This window comes from Tiliqua scincoides, chromosome 2 (assembly GCF_035046505.1).
Source record: "Tiliqua scincoides isolate rTilSci1 chromosome 2, rTilSci1.hap2, whole genome shotgun sequence".
In the NCBI taxonomy this organism is placed as follows: domain Eukaryota; kingdom Metazoa; phylum Chordata; class Lepidosauria; order Squamata; family Scincidae; genus Tiliqua; species Tiliqua scincoides.
The window spans coordinates 12,075,286-12,089,224 of NC_089822.1; the positions used below are offsets into that span (position 1 = coordinate 12,075,286).

The window sequence follows — 13,939 nt, forward strand, 5'->3', positions numbered from 1 at the left end:
GTGTGAAGCTTCTGGTTATATGCAAATTAAGTTGCATTTTACCCACTGAATGGCAGGTGAGCAGCCAATTAATAATTCTTTAATAAGGCAGCAGTCCTCACTAGGATACATTGTAGCCTACCCTGAGCCACTGGGATTGGAGATGCCTTAGAAAAGCAGCCATAATGCCTGATCTTCTGTGGATTTACTTAGAAAGAGGCCTCACTGTGTCCCAAGGGGCTTCCTCCCAAGCAGGTGTGCAGAGATTTGCAGCCCAGCCCTTTGTACAATCGCTTGGGGTTAACTATCTAATCTTATCCCCCACCATTGGTTCTGATGTGCTGCATTCAGTGGCGGGGTGGGGGGGCGGTGTGATCCAACTGCCACAGGAGGTAAGTAAAAATATTTTTTATTGGCCCCCAGGTAGGCTGTCCAAATACCTATGGGTCACCACAGAACCACGCCTGCCATTTTGATGGCATAGCTCCAAGGAGAGGAAAGGGGCCCGAGAGGCCTAGAAAAAGAGGGGCTAGGATCCTGGTGCATATCTCTGCCACCAGGATACATCCCCTCTCTCCCTTCCTCCCTCCCTCCCTCCCTCCCTGTCCTCTCCCTGCCCTTCTCTTCCTGCCCAGGACAAACCACCACTGCCAACTCATCAGCACTGGCAGAAGCTTCAGCAGCCACTGCTGCATACAAGGCTCCCCTCACCCCATATTTTATCCTCACAACAACACTGTGAGAGTGCACGCTGGAGTGCAAGGGAATGACTGGCCCAAAATAATCCAGGGAACTTTTCAGGGGAAGAGGAGTTAAACCTGTGCTTAATCCAATGCTCTAACCACTCTGCACCACTGACTCCCCCATGTGCAATTAGTTGGGTGTTAGCCTCCTGGAGCACAGTGGGCCTTACTTCCAAGTAAATATACATACAATGATGCTGCATGTACAGTAATGAATGTCCTTGAGTTCCTTCATTTTCAAACTGAACATGATCCCCGTCATCTGCATACTAATTGGCTGCGCTGGGGCGGGGAGCCCATTTCTCAGTGGTGGACACCTGCTTTGTGTGTAGAAGTTCCTAGGATCAATTCCTGGCATCTCTAATTAAAAGGGTCAGGTAGAAGGCCATGGAAAATACCTCTGCATGAGAGCTTGGTGAGTGCCTGCCAGTCAGAGTAGACAATACTGGGCTAGACAGAGCAATGGCCTGACTCAGCCTGAGGCCACAGGGCAGACATCTTTACCTAGAATGATTTCTGAGCCAAAGGGATATGGGAAGTCCCTGTTTTACTTCTTGCAAGTCTTATTTTTCCCCTCCCCCCCAGAGTGGCAGGATTTGTTCTTGTCTCGTGACTTCAATGCCTGGTATATCATGAAAACTGTAAGTGTTTGGAAGGTCTCTGATGGCAAAAACCCATTAAAAGGCAGGGTTAGATTCCTGGAATTAGTAGTAGTTAGATTAAGAAATGCAGCTCTGGAATTAGCAGAAATGTCTAACGATGCCAAGGTAAGGGACAAAATATCAGTGCAATTGCTCCCCGGGGGATCAGGAGAAAACAAGACGGAGGAAATGACTAAGCGTCTGCCTGCCATTAAAACAAGAGCATGGCACTGCTTGGATTAATTGGGAGCACTCTAATGTAGAGGCAGGCTTTTAGATGGGAGAGGATTCTGTCTTCCAGAGGGTATAATGAAGAGAATAAGTCCTGTGCAGCTAGATTTTTCTTCCAAAGGTGGGCAGCCCAATCCTATGCAAATCCTCCCCCCGGCCAATACAGCTGCCCCAATGGATATGCACTGTGTTGCCGGGAGGGGGTGATTTGAATATCTCCTTGGGTAAGTGAATGTTTGCTCACTTACCCCTGGGAAAGCCACCACCACTGCCATGGGACTCCTAAGATCTAAGCCTGCTATTTAGCAGGTGTAGATCCAAGGTGTGTAATGCCAGTGGATCTTGTCTGATCTCAGAAGCTAAGCAGGGTCAGGCCTGGTTAGTACTTGGATGGGAGACCGCCTGGGAATACCGGGTGCTGTAGGCTTATACCATAGTCTTTCGAGACTGAAGGTTGCCAACCAAGGGAGACAGGCAGAGTAGGATATTACCACACACAAGTGCCACCAAAATCTCCCCTGGTCCCCGTTCCAACCCCTCCACTCCCTCCCCCCCCCTCCAGTCTCCTGTTCTACCCCTGTCACTGTCTCACCTACATTGTAGGTCTGGCTGTGGGCCTCCAGCACTGCTGACCCGTGTGTCTGCACACCTAAAATGGCCACAGTGGAGGCCATTTTACAACAGGGTATAAGTGTTGCAGTGTCATAAAGCCCTCCGGTTGCCGGCCCAATCCATGATCATATTGGGCCAAAACCTCCAGGTGACAGGTCAGCTGGAAATCAATAAATACGGCTATCATACTGAGCTCATTGGCTGGTGTGTTCTAAAACTTACTAAATATTAGCAGTTCGCTTTTCTTTCTGATCCTGACCTATCTGGCTGATACCATAATTTGGCCTTCCTCAGCCATTTATTTCTAAAGCAGACCACGTGTGGCTGCCTGAGAGCCCCTAATTTGCACCTGGCTCCAGCTGGGGGACCTAAAGAACAAAGAGATCCCACAAACCTGATGTAGGGCACCTGCCAGTCCTTTTGGTTCTGACTGTTAGCCCACATGAACCCCTAGCGCACATGTGCAAAAACACTGAGACTCTGTTTTGCAGATGAGGGACACTTGTTTGCCATGACTGATCATATTGAGGAGCACCTAATGAACTCCCAAGAACTGTTAGGATTTCTTGGAACAGAGTCTGAAAAGCATTTTGAAGCCTAAGAATTGGTGGGCTGCCACAGAAGATGTCAAAGAATATAGCTCAGTGCTTCTCAATGTTTGTCCTCTGCCGCACCACTTCACATAGTCCACCTATTTAAAGTACTACCGGAAGTAACTGGGTAATGATGTCACTGCCAGTTAGTTCTGGGTTGGGAGGCCAGATGTGATGTGATAAACACCAGTAAGAGGCTCAGGGTGGATGGGAGGGCTTTTTAGAGCTAGAAAAGGCATGCTTTAGAGCTCTGCCCACCAAGCCAAGCTTCCTACTGTTGTTTGTTGTGTCATGTTCCTGGTCTCTGGGGTAAAGGGGTAATTTGTACCCAGGCCCAGGGTCAGAAAGGGGACCCAGGAGCCCACTCTCAGAGGCCCTGGTCCAGGGATCCCACAAGTACCACCGGATATCACCTCAAGTACCACTGGTTGAGAAACACTGATCTAGCTGTTTCTCTGCTAGATTCTGAACTGTGTGCTCAGTCAAGGCTGGGATGACTACTTGGCAATTAATGGTCTACTTGCAGCCTGTTCAGTAATTTTATCTGATTCTTGGTGCCCCTACCAAATTTTAACTAATGTCTAGTAAAAATTTTGCTCATCACAGAAACGTAGTGAGAAGGGGGTAGTGCAGTAAGTACAGCAGGTGTTGCAATGCACCAGCCGTGGACCTCCGCAGTCCTGTGCCTGGGGCAAAGCTCTGCAATGGTGCCCCCGCAGTCTGTCACCACCCCCTACTGCAGAAATCTTCCCCCCCTACTCACCAGAGGCTCACAGAGCCTCACGTGACCACCTCCCATGCCGGGGAAACCTCTGTGAGGTTCCCTGGCGCTATAAAGTGTGCCTGCTCCCGGCACTATAAGCAGTTTCCGCCCCTGTCAGGAGCCTCAAAGAGGTTTCTGCAGGGTCCTAGCTGCCGGCAGCTGGGGCATTTGCCCCAGGGAAGTCTATGGCAGGCACATAACTGCAATGGGCTGTGTAAGCGGCCCCTCCTCCTAGCCGTCAGAGTCATTCAGGGCAGCTACTTAAGAAGATACAATTGTTTTCAAGAGTGTTTTCTGTGACAGGGATTCTACATTTTACTGTGCAATGGCTGTATTTGACTTTGGTGTCTTATGTCCCAACCATGTCAAAGTAGGAATGTGCTGACAATTTATAGGGTTTGCATCTGAATTTCAGATCAGTGATATTTGATTTCAGGATCTATTCCAAGGAGAAACATTTGTGAATTTTCAAGGAAAGCCAAAACAAGCTTCTATAAAACAAGTTAAATCTGTCAGGGCACTATTGCGTTTCTAATGGTGCTTGACCTCCTTTTAAGGAATTGTCCTCTTCTACTACATGGTTTGCTGGACTTGAGCCATTGTCTACAGAACTGTCTGGTTCCCAGAATATGGAAGGGGATTGTCCGTGATTTAAAATAAAGTAGAAAGTAAATAAATTAAATGTACTTATTTTCCTTTGATTGATATTGGAATATATGCAATTATGTTTACAGAATGAATTCTCTTTTCCCATGCCAGTTAAGATCAAGTTGTCTCCACTGCTCAGATTTTCATCACCCAAAGAGACCAGGCCAGTGGGATGGAGAAGCAAGATTTTCTGGCAAGAGCCCCCGTAGCACGGAGTGAGTTGCTGGGGGAGATTCAGGTCTCCATGTTAAGATTTAAGAAGCTTTCCAAATGTTATTTATGTAAGCATGTTTTTGGGAAGTTGAAATGGTACAAATGATCAAGTGGTACTGCCTCTCAGAAAGAGCTGGATTTAAATTTAAATAGAGTTTTATATACCAAGTTTGCTGACTGTTTGCAGTGACATCCTCCTCCCCCAGAGGGATATTTATTGTGTGAAATGCTCATATATAATCATTGGCTTCTGAAGATCCCCAAATGGGTCTTTGGGGTTGAAATTTGCTAGGTATACACAGGGATCCAGTATATTATCTAATGTCCTAATCCTGTGTTATGGTTGTTTTTTGGTTTTTTTTTGCATGTTTTATATTAGAATATGATTTCACAGAGCCTTAGCAACCATTCACGAAGAGAACAAAATGATTTTATCTGGCTTGCCTCTCAAGGCCATGTTTTCCACAAATAGAAGCACTTTGGTTTGCACAAAGGGGAAGGCCATTTTTGCTGATCTCCTTCCCTCTGCAGTCTCCTGCAGTGCTGAAAATTGTCTCCTGATAGTTGGGAAGCCCTCTGGAACAAGATAGAATGGGACATCGGGGGCGGGGGGGTTGACTGCAGCAAAAAGGGGGAATCAGCAAAAATTATTTCCTTTTCCATAGAATAGCACTTTAAGGCACAGTCCCATACCTTTTAACTTTATTTTCCATCTTCTAAGTTTTGGTTTTTCTCTTATATTTTTATTTAAAAATTAAACGTGATTTTTTTCAAAAAGAAAGTGAGATCATTGCTGCTAAGAGATGGAACATCAGACTGTAAAATGGAAAACTCTAAGTGTTAATTAGAGTTAATTAAACTCTAATTAAAATTCAAGCCACCTTGTTTGATTTAGCCACCAATCTATGTCTATTGGAACATCCCAGTCTGCACTGATGGTGTTTTGTCTCTCTTCCAATATGTGGGTAGTGACATCTCCCCAAGTCAGGATATACGAGGCTTCCCTAATTCAGCCCATACTACCGCTAATAGCTAGGGTGGGGGGTGATCCAAGAAGCATCACCATTGCTCAGAAAGTATATTCCCATGTCTGAACCCCACCTGAGAGGGCAAAGGGATAAGAAGCACCACAATTATTGAAAATACTATGCCCATCTACTGAACAGGGAGCGGATTGAAAAATTATATGCAGACTTTTTGGAGTAAGAGATTAATATGTGTCTCCAATTTTAGTCCAGAAAAAAAGATTGAGCCTCATGTTTCAAAAGTCTGGGTAGCAATGCTCCATAGCTGACATAATTACAGACTGTTATTTGGTGTTTATTCCATGTGATGTGGTTTTTGTAAGCAATGTGGCGGGATGGGAGAGAAATACTTGCAAGTTAGGAAAAAATTAACCAAATTTCTAATAAACAGAGGATTACGCAGCGAGGACACCATCCATATGTCTGTTAATGTCATAAGGCAATCCTCTGAAAATTATATTATTGTGCAACCTTTAAATGAAAGGCCAACTAACACCATCCATTTTTGATCCTCCATTCAGTCACAAAATATTGTAAAATTCAGGTACTGACCCATGTCTACACATTTACTAGATAATCATTGATCAAAGATTTATTTATTAGCCCAGGCATGATTGATTTATATGAGTTTTGTTTGAGTAAGTTAATTACCAGTGATAACTTATGATGTACACTTTGCAGTGCGAGACAACCAGGTTATAACCCCCCCTCGCTTGCCCACTCTTACTGCTATGGGTGGTGATAACGTCATAGCAGTGATAACATGTTGACTTGTGTCTAGATCAACAATGTGACTCTTTTGGATCCCTTCCCTACAAAAGATTAAATAGTCACTGCCATTAATAATCTACTCAGTCAGGAGCCAGAGGTTTTAGCAATGTCAGGTGAGAGGAGATTATTTCCTTTCTTGGGAAAGTCTAATATTTAAACTGATGTTTAAACTGAGCGCGGGGGAAAGCACCATGCATTCCAGATCTCAGGAATTCTTCTCAGTGGGCTTCCGTATTTGATTAGATTTCTGGGATTCTAAACTATTGGTTTTGGGTTTTTTAAAAAAACAAACAAACCACATATGCATGCCACGATCAAGTGCTCATGGTTTCAGAACTAGAGAAAAAAAATTGTGATGAATGTCACATTTCATTCCTCATGAAAAGAACGCTGAAGCGGCAATGGGGTTTGTATATTATACTTCAAAGAAGAAGAAGAAGAAGATGCCAGAATAATATTTGCTATGTTTCATGGAGTTTTGAATAATAAAGATGGGAAAAGATCACAAAATATAAAGGTCTGGAAACTGAAATACAGGCCCTTTGAAGAAAGAAACAGCAACCATTGCTATTGTCATTGGTGCGCTAGGTGGAATCCTCAAGGCCCTTAAGAAGTATCTGGCCAATATAGGCATTGACAGGATAAGAGTTGAACAAATGCAACAAGTCACACTGTTAGGAACATGGGACATTAAATGGCAATATCTCACCAGTTCTTAAACTCTTGGGTAAAGTTTGAACTAGTGAGCACCCAAAAATTCCAGTTCAAACATCTGGTGGGCTGTGACACCACCATTGATGATGATGATGAAGATGATGAAGAAGAAGAATTACTGATACCCAGAGTAACATTTCCATGAAAGCATGTTCCTTCCATTGTTGTAGGAAGCTTCGGTGAATAGGAACATCACTCTGGATGTCAATAATAATTATAATTTATGTAGCACTTCAGACTGTTCAAAACCTTCGCGTGCATCATTTTAGCAATTCTTTCAATAATGCTGTCGGTGTCATTATCTCACATTGCCGATTGTGGAGAGGAGGCTGAGAGACGGGGCTTCCCCAGACTGCCTAATGAGTTCATGGCAGAGCTGAGGTTTTGTCCAGGAACTTGGCAACTCAAATTGGTAAACAGAGAAGAAAGAAAATGACATCAGCAAAATGATCCCGCCAAAGCTAAGTACTTTAAAATGTCATTGATTTCAAGGGTTACTCTCAAGCTTAACTTGCCCATAGAAACCACTGCTATGTAAAATGCTTGAATAAGGATGGATCATGACCAGTCATTTTAAAATTAAAAAAAAATGTCTTTGCTACTATGTGAGAGCAAAGATCAACCAAATAAGATGATGCCTTACATTGACTTATGTTTGGCTGGGATGTGCTTAATCTGGAATTCACCAGGAAACTGTTTGTTCAAAATACACAGCAGTGTTTTTGAGTTGTCTACTACACAGTAAGTTTGGCTTGGGTCAAACTGACCACATCAAAACCAACATTCAGAGCTGTGTTACCTTTTGGTATATTAGCCACTACTGAAACATCATGCTGCTCTGTCATAGGTGGCCTGAATCATCAGCATCTTGACCTTTCTCCATTCAAGTTGCCATTTCTGTCCAATCAACCCTAGCCATTGTCTCTGCAAATGTCGCTTGCTTGATAAGAGCCCAATCCTGAGCTTGGCACAACAGCTCACCGCCAGCACGCACTGTCGCAAACCCGCCATAAGGCATGATTGTGGGCCCTAGCTCCGGTACTCCACCAGTGCTAGCCCAGCTCTGGCCGGCTAGCAACAGTTATTGGCTGATAATATTCAGCTCTATGCCATGACAGGTTTTCCCCTATGACTTCTTCACATGATCTTCATGCTGCCTCCAATTCTTCAGAGGTTTTACTTTTTGTTGCTGTTGCTTCTGTAGTGGCAGTTGCCGCAGAACTTGAGCTTCATCTTGATGCTTCTCCTCTTCCTCCTCACTGCTGCTGCCCAGCTCTTCGTCCTGACTATCCTCATTCTCAGCTTTTGAAAAGCACAGATTGAGTACAGGAAATGTGGGTGGTGAGAATGGCCACTCCACTCCCTCCCACCACTCATTTCCATAGAGGGTGATGAGGGGAGTGAGATGGGAGGTCGCAGCTGTATCTTTTAAGGGTGGCTTTTATTGCCACCAGGTAAGTTTGGGGTGGCTGGGGGAAGCACTGGCCACCTCCATCACTGTGCTGCCAGACCCCAGGGATCACAGGAGCTCGTGAACAGGCTCCCCTTGGCAGTAACATCTACCAATGGCCCTACTAGTACTAGTAGCCCTTAGGAAGAAATGCATTAATTTTCTATTTCAGTGTCTGAATCTTACCACTCCAGGAAAGGTGCAAAATAATTAAGACCATCAATGAGATGAAATAAATATACTTAAAACTTTGCAAGGACACAGACAAAAATCCAGAAAAATGAACTTGAGAATGATAGCTTGTAATCAACGAATATAAATCCCTGTTCCTAGGATTCTGGGAAATACTTTCTAAAGCAAACGGGCATTTGGCACCCATCCCCCCCATTGAAATTAATCAGGAGAACGGCGCTGAGATGCCTGAGGATCCCTTTGAAAATCCCAGCCTTGTTAGGAAAGGATTTCATGACAAAACAACACCCAGAGCCATAGTGGAGCTCCACTAATTATCACTAAGAACCAACCTCTCGAAGAGCCACACACAGCGGCCTTTCTTCTGGCTGACAGACAACTGTCAGCCAGGCAAGCGCTACTAATTAGTAATTGATAAATATAAGTGTGCTGTCTTCCCGGAGTAGAGTACCACTTGATGATAGTAATTAATTGTTCATTGATTCCCATAGGCTGACGAGAGGTCTCTTTGACTGCGCTCGTGCCTTTCGCGTTTGCAGATAGAGGTGAACAAGTCTGGATGCTCCTGACTCCCCAAGCCTTGGGGTGCATGAAATGTGAAAAGGAAAGGGAGAATGTGCACAGGAAATTACTGCAAACAGTATGGAATTAAAAACACAAAAATATCTTTGGCAATATCCATTCTTAGGTTAATGCTAACTTTAGTATGGGAATCCGTCTCCCTGATGTGCCAATTTCTAAATGTGTGGAATTTTTGTGGTAGGGAAGGTCATTCAGATCATGAGTTCCCACCTGCAACGGTACACTCCAGACACAGTTTTGTGATCTCAGTGAGGACTAGTCTCAAGTGCCCAAACATTTAAACATGCATGCAATAGGATGGTTTGCATGCAATCAAATGGTTGTATATCCTGGTGGCCTGATTTGCCTGGCTCTAAGATAGTGGGACCCTATAACAAGGCATTTGTAGTGAGCCCCTTTAACTCTGTAGACATGGCAAAGTCAGAATGGCATTGTTGTTGGAGCTGTTGGCTCTTTGCTAACTTTGGGTTCTTGAGAAATGCCTTCTCTTTGCCACCTTCTGGATCTGCAACGAAGGAAGATGTCATGGGGAAAGTGGGCAAAGAGACTTTTTTTCTCCCTATCTCACAATTCCAGGGGTCAGCCAATGAAACAGCAGGGGATTTTTTCCCATGGAACTTACTACCACAACATGTGTTGGTTGGTTGGTTGGCAACCTTCAGTCTCGAAAAACTATGGTATAAGCCTACAGCACCTGGTATTCCCAAGCGGTCTCCCATCCAAGTACTAACCAGGCCTGACCCTGCTTAGCTTCTGAGATCAGATGAGATCAGGCATGTGGAGGGTAACAGTTGCTGCCGAAAGATCATGTAACTAGCAGAGGATGGTTTCGATCCATCGACCTCTGGGTTATGGGCCCAGCACACTTCTGTTGCGCCACTCTGCCACAGCCACTAGTTTGGATGGCCTTAAGGGGAGGATTTAGACAAATTCATGGAGGGCAAGTGTCAATGTCAAGTAGTCATGATGGAAATATGTTTTTTTTTCAATTTTTAGAAAAATGATGGTCTTTCCCTGTGGAGCTGAATAACTGGACTATTTTAAGCTCTATCATTCAGTAGCAAGGAACATAAGGTCAGCTCCAGCACCTTCTGAAGGAAGGCTTTTATCAGGTCTGTATGTTATCTTCACTGTTAGAAGAAGATGGAAATGGTCTTCACAGGGTGATTTTATTTTAGGTGCTGGTTGTAAAATGTAGGGCTTTGAATGGGTAATGCCAGTTATTACCAGTGGCATAGCTAGAGGGGGTGCAAAGCGCTAAGTTTTTCAGGGAGCCTCACTGCAGCATGCAAGTGGCCCCTCCTTCTTCCCTTCAGAGCCATTCTGGGTGATGGGAGCAAAACAGAGGTGAATGCCAGAGAAGACCCAGAGAAGAGGCAAATGCCTCTTCTTCCACTTCTCCCATGTTGCTTGCACTACCTAGAATGGCTCCAAAGGGGAATGGCTTCTCATGCTGTGGAGAGAGTCTCTGCAAAACCTAGTGCTTTGCACCCCCTGTAGCAGTAAGGCTCCCTGAAAAACTTAGTGCTTTGTACCCCCTCTAGTTACACCACTGGTTATTACCAAGAACAGCTCCTGACTACCCTGGCTAAGAATTCTGGGAAATTTTGCTGGCATTACTGAGACTGTTTGGACATCTCGTGCAGTTCTTCAGCTGTTTCACTTGAGGACTATCCAAAGCTGTTTCAAATGTACGTAACTTTAGTCAAAGTCCAAAACTAGGAAGATCCTACACAGCAAGTGCACACTCTGAAATATTTTGGTTGTCTTATTCAAATTGATTTGGCTTCCCTTGAATGGTAACAGATGTTTGGACCAAATTTGCTTCACATTTTTCAGGGGGCTCTTGGATTCCAACCAAGAGCTGTCGGGCTGCAGTTCAGTTTAGGGATTTGAGCCCAGCGCCTCCGCGGCTGGTCCACCTGAACCGGCTCTTCTTCCCTCTCTGTGTTTGAGTCTTGGCTCTTGATAAAGGTCTAGGTCATGACAAAGAGAGAAGGGTGGCAGTGGTAGAATGGCTGACATTCTCCTTTTGAAACTCACAGTGTCAAAGTTTAGTTCCATTGCTACCAAAGAGCAGGACCCCTGCATGTCTTAAATAAAATTGCAACTTTCTTTCCCTGCCAGTTTTTTTTCTCTCTCCACCTTACTGCAATTGTAAATAGCATCCTTGCCCTCTGAAATGTTTGCAGGCCAAATTTGGACTCGTTTGCACATTTTAGAAACCTATTTTCCATACTCTTGCTCAAGTCATCAGAGAAGATATTCGCACAAGTGCAGCCAAAAGAAGGGCAGACCCTTGTAATCCCTCATTACACACTGAATCATTCTCAACTCTCCAGTACGTATAGTTCCCAAGCTAGTTATCTATATCAATGTTGTAGTGCAAATCTACCCACATTTCCCCTATCTGTATTGAAATAAGTCATGTGAAACAGTGTCAAAGGCCTTACTCTGTCAATTTAATAGAGTTTACGGTGCCCATAAATCTTCTCACCATCTGGGACAGGGAGGAGATGCTGGAGTCTGAACAGATGATGCTAATGCTATGGTGCAGTGGACAGCACCCTCAGCCTCCCCAGGAAATTGAAAAATGCTCTCCTATGTTCCCATCATAAGGACTATGCCACCCATGCATAACCTGTGATTTCATGTTCCTGCCCCCCAACCATGTAGGTGGCTAATATGTCCATGTGAGCTGTGCCCTGATGCCTTGCATTTAATTGAGGGTCACAACCTGTAAATCTTTTCTTCCCTCACCCTCATAAGTGCCTTTACATATACGTTGAAGCATGGAGTTACCAGTTGTGAAATGCTGAGATTCCTCCTTGAATGCAAAAGCTATGGAATGTTGAGGGATGCAGTGGTGTAGCTAGAGGGGGTGCAAAACACTAAGTTTTGCAGGGAGCTTCATCTCAGCATGCCAGGTGAATGCCTCCATTTTGCTCCCCCCCCCGAATGGCTCCAATGGGGAGGGGGAGGGGCCACTTGCATGCTGTAGTGAGGCTCCCTGCAAACTTTAGTGCTTTGCATACCCTCTAGCTATGCCACTGGAGAGAAAGGTTTGTACCAACACTCACTGGCTCTCACACCCCTGTCCTTATCCCCCTTGGTAGGGTCAGGCATGGGTGCCTCATGGACACATACTCACTTGCAAGCAGGGACAGCAAAATTGAGTCAGATTTGAATGGTAGGGAGGCATGGGTTGTATCTGTTCCAGTGGCAATGTTTAATGTTGACATGAAAACCAGAGAAAGATATACCAATCCAGCTCCAAGTCCCAGAAGATTTGAGCTGGCTATTTGTGGTCTATAAATATGAACTCTGGTAGAGGCATCTCTTTTGGCTCTAGTTCACATGATCATTGAGCCAAAGGCGGCCACCTGAACTTTCTGTGTCTGTTCAACCAGCTGCGTGGTACCAGCAACCACAACTATGCTGAGGGTCAAGGCTTTCAAAGCAAAATGCAACCAACCTCATTGTGCACATCAGGGGCATAAGGGCACAACTGACTAGCTATGTTCAGGGAGTCAGCAGGTGCAAGGATGGCACCTCATATCCATAAGCTCAATAACAACCATACAGATTGGCCTGCAGCCAATGAAAATGCCACAATGGGGAGGTGTTGCTCAGGGATGTCCTCGTACGACTGCTCTACAGATATTCTCTGCTCATGTGTGCCGGGGCATTTGCAACATTACCTGGCAGCTTCTCTGTAGAAACATCAGTTATAATGGGAAAGAAAAAGATAATCAGAAAGGAAGTTGACTGAAGCCGCCAATATGGACCTCATTCTCCTGGTCTCTTCAGGACGTTCCAGTTCATTAAGCAAGCTTGAATGCAAAGGGCACAACCTCTGCTTCTGCTGTTCTGCCTCGGTCCCTGGGGTACTTTCTATCAAAAGAATACCTCAGAGAGAACAATGCATTGTCAGTGCCCAGGGATAAAAAATCAGCCGCCCTCCAGTTTGGCAGCTCAGTTGTCCCCAGCTCCAGCTTGGATATTTGGAATAAAGTCACAGATCATGACAAGGCTGAAATGGGGAGTGTGCCATGATTATCTAGGGTTGGGGGTACTTGCTATACAGCACAATCCTATTGAGGTCTTCTGGCAGCAGGTCTTGCTGCAGATCACCGTTGTTAAGTCCCAGTCTGGTTTTGCAAAAGGTGTGCCCCTCTCGTGCACTCTGGGACTACCGGTGCAAATGGTCAGAGGCCCTGAACGCATGCCAGAGGCCTACCCAGGCCTTGCCACAGCAGGTAAGGTGGTGGTGGGAGCAGATCCAGGGAGAAGTGGGAGCGGGAGCAAGGTGGCATAGTTGGCATAGGTCCAAGGAAACTTATTGATAGCCAGGCAGCTTATGGGGAGGTAAGAAAAAAATACTTTTGCTTACTTCTCCCAGACCATTTGTAAGCCACACCCCCTTCCCACCATAGGATGCAGCACATGTTCAACCGACACTGACGCATGGCAAAAACTGGTGGGGGATAGGATTGGGGCATTAATTAATTTATTTTTTATATAGGAATCCAGCTTTCGAACCAGAATTCCTACAATGGTATAGATTAGTTGGCAACCTTCAGTCTCGAAAGACTATGGTATCGCGCTCTGAATGATGGTTCTGGAACACCGTCTAGTGTGGCTGAAAAGGCCGATTCGGGAGTGACAATCCCTTCCACACCGGGAGCAAGTGCAGTCTGTCCCTGGTCTGTCCCCCTGGCTATGGGCCTTCCTTCTTTGCCTCTTTGCCTCAGACTGTTGGCCAAGTGTCTCTTCAAACTG

General features: G+C 45.1%; 1 pseudogene; it reads right to left on the reverse strand.

Moving 5' to 3' along the window:
* Positions 1-9,839: 9,839 nt before the first annotated feature.
* Positions 9,840-9,959, reverse strand: LOC136643092 (5S ribosomal RNA; annotated as a pseudogene).
* Positions 9,960-13,939: the final 3,980 nt, after the last annotated feature.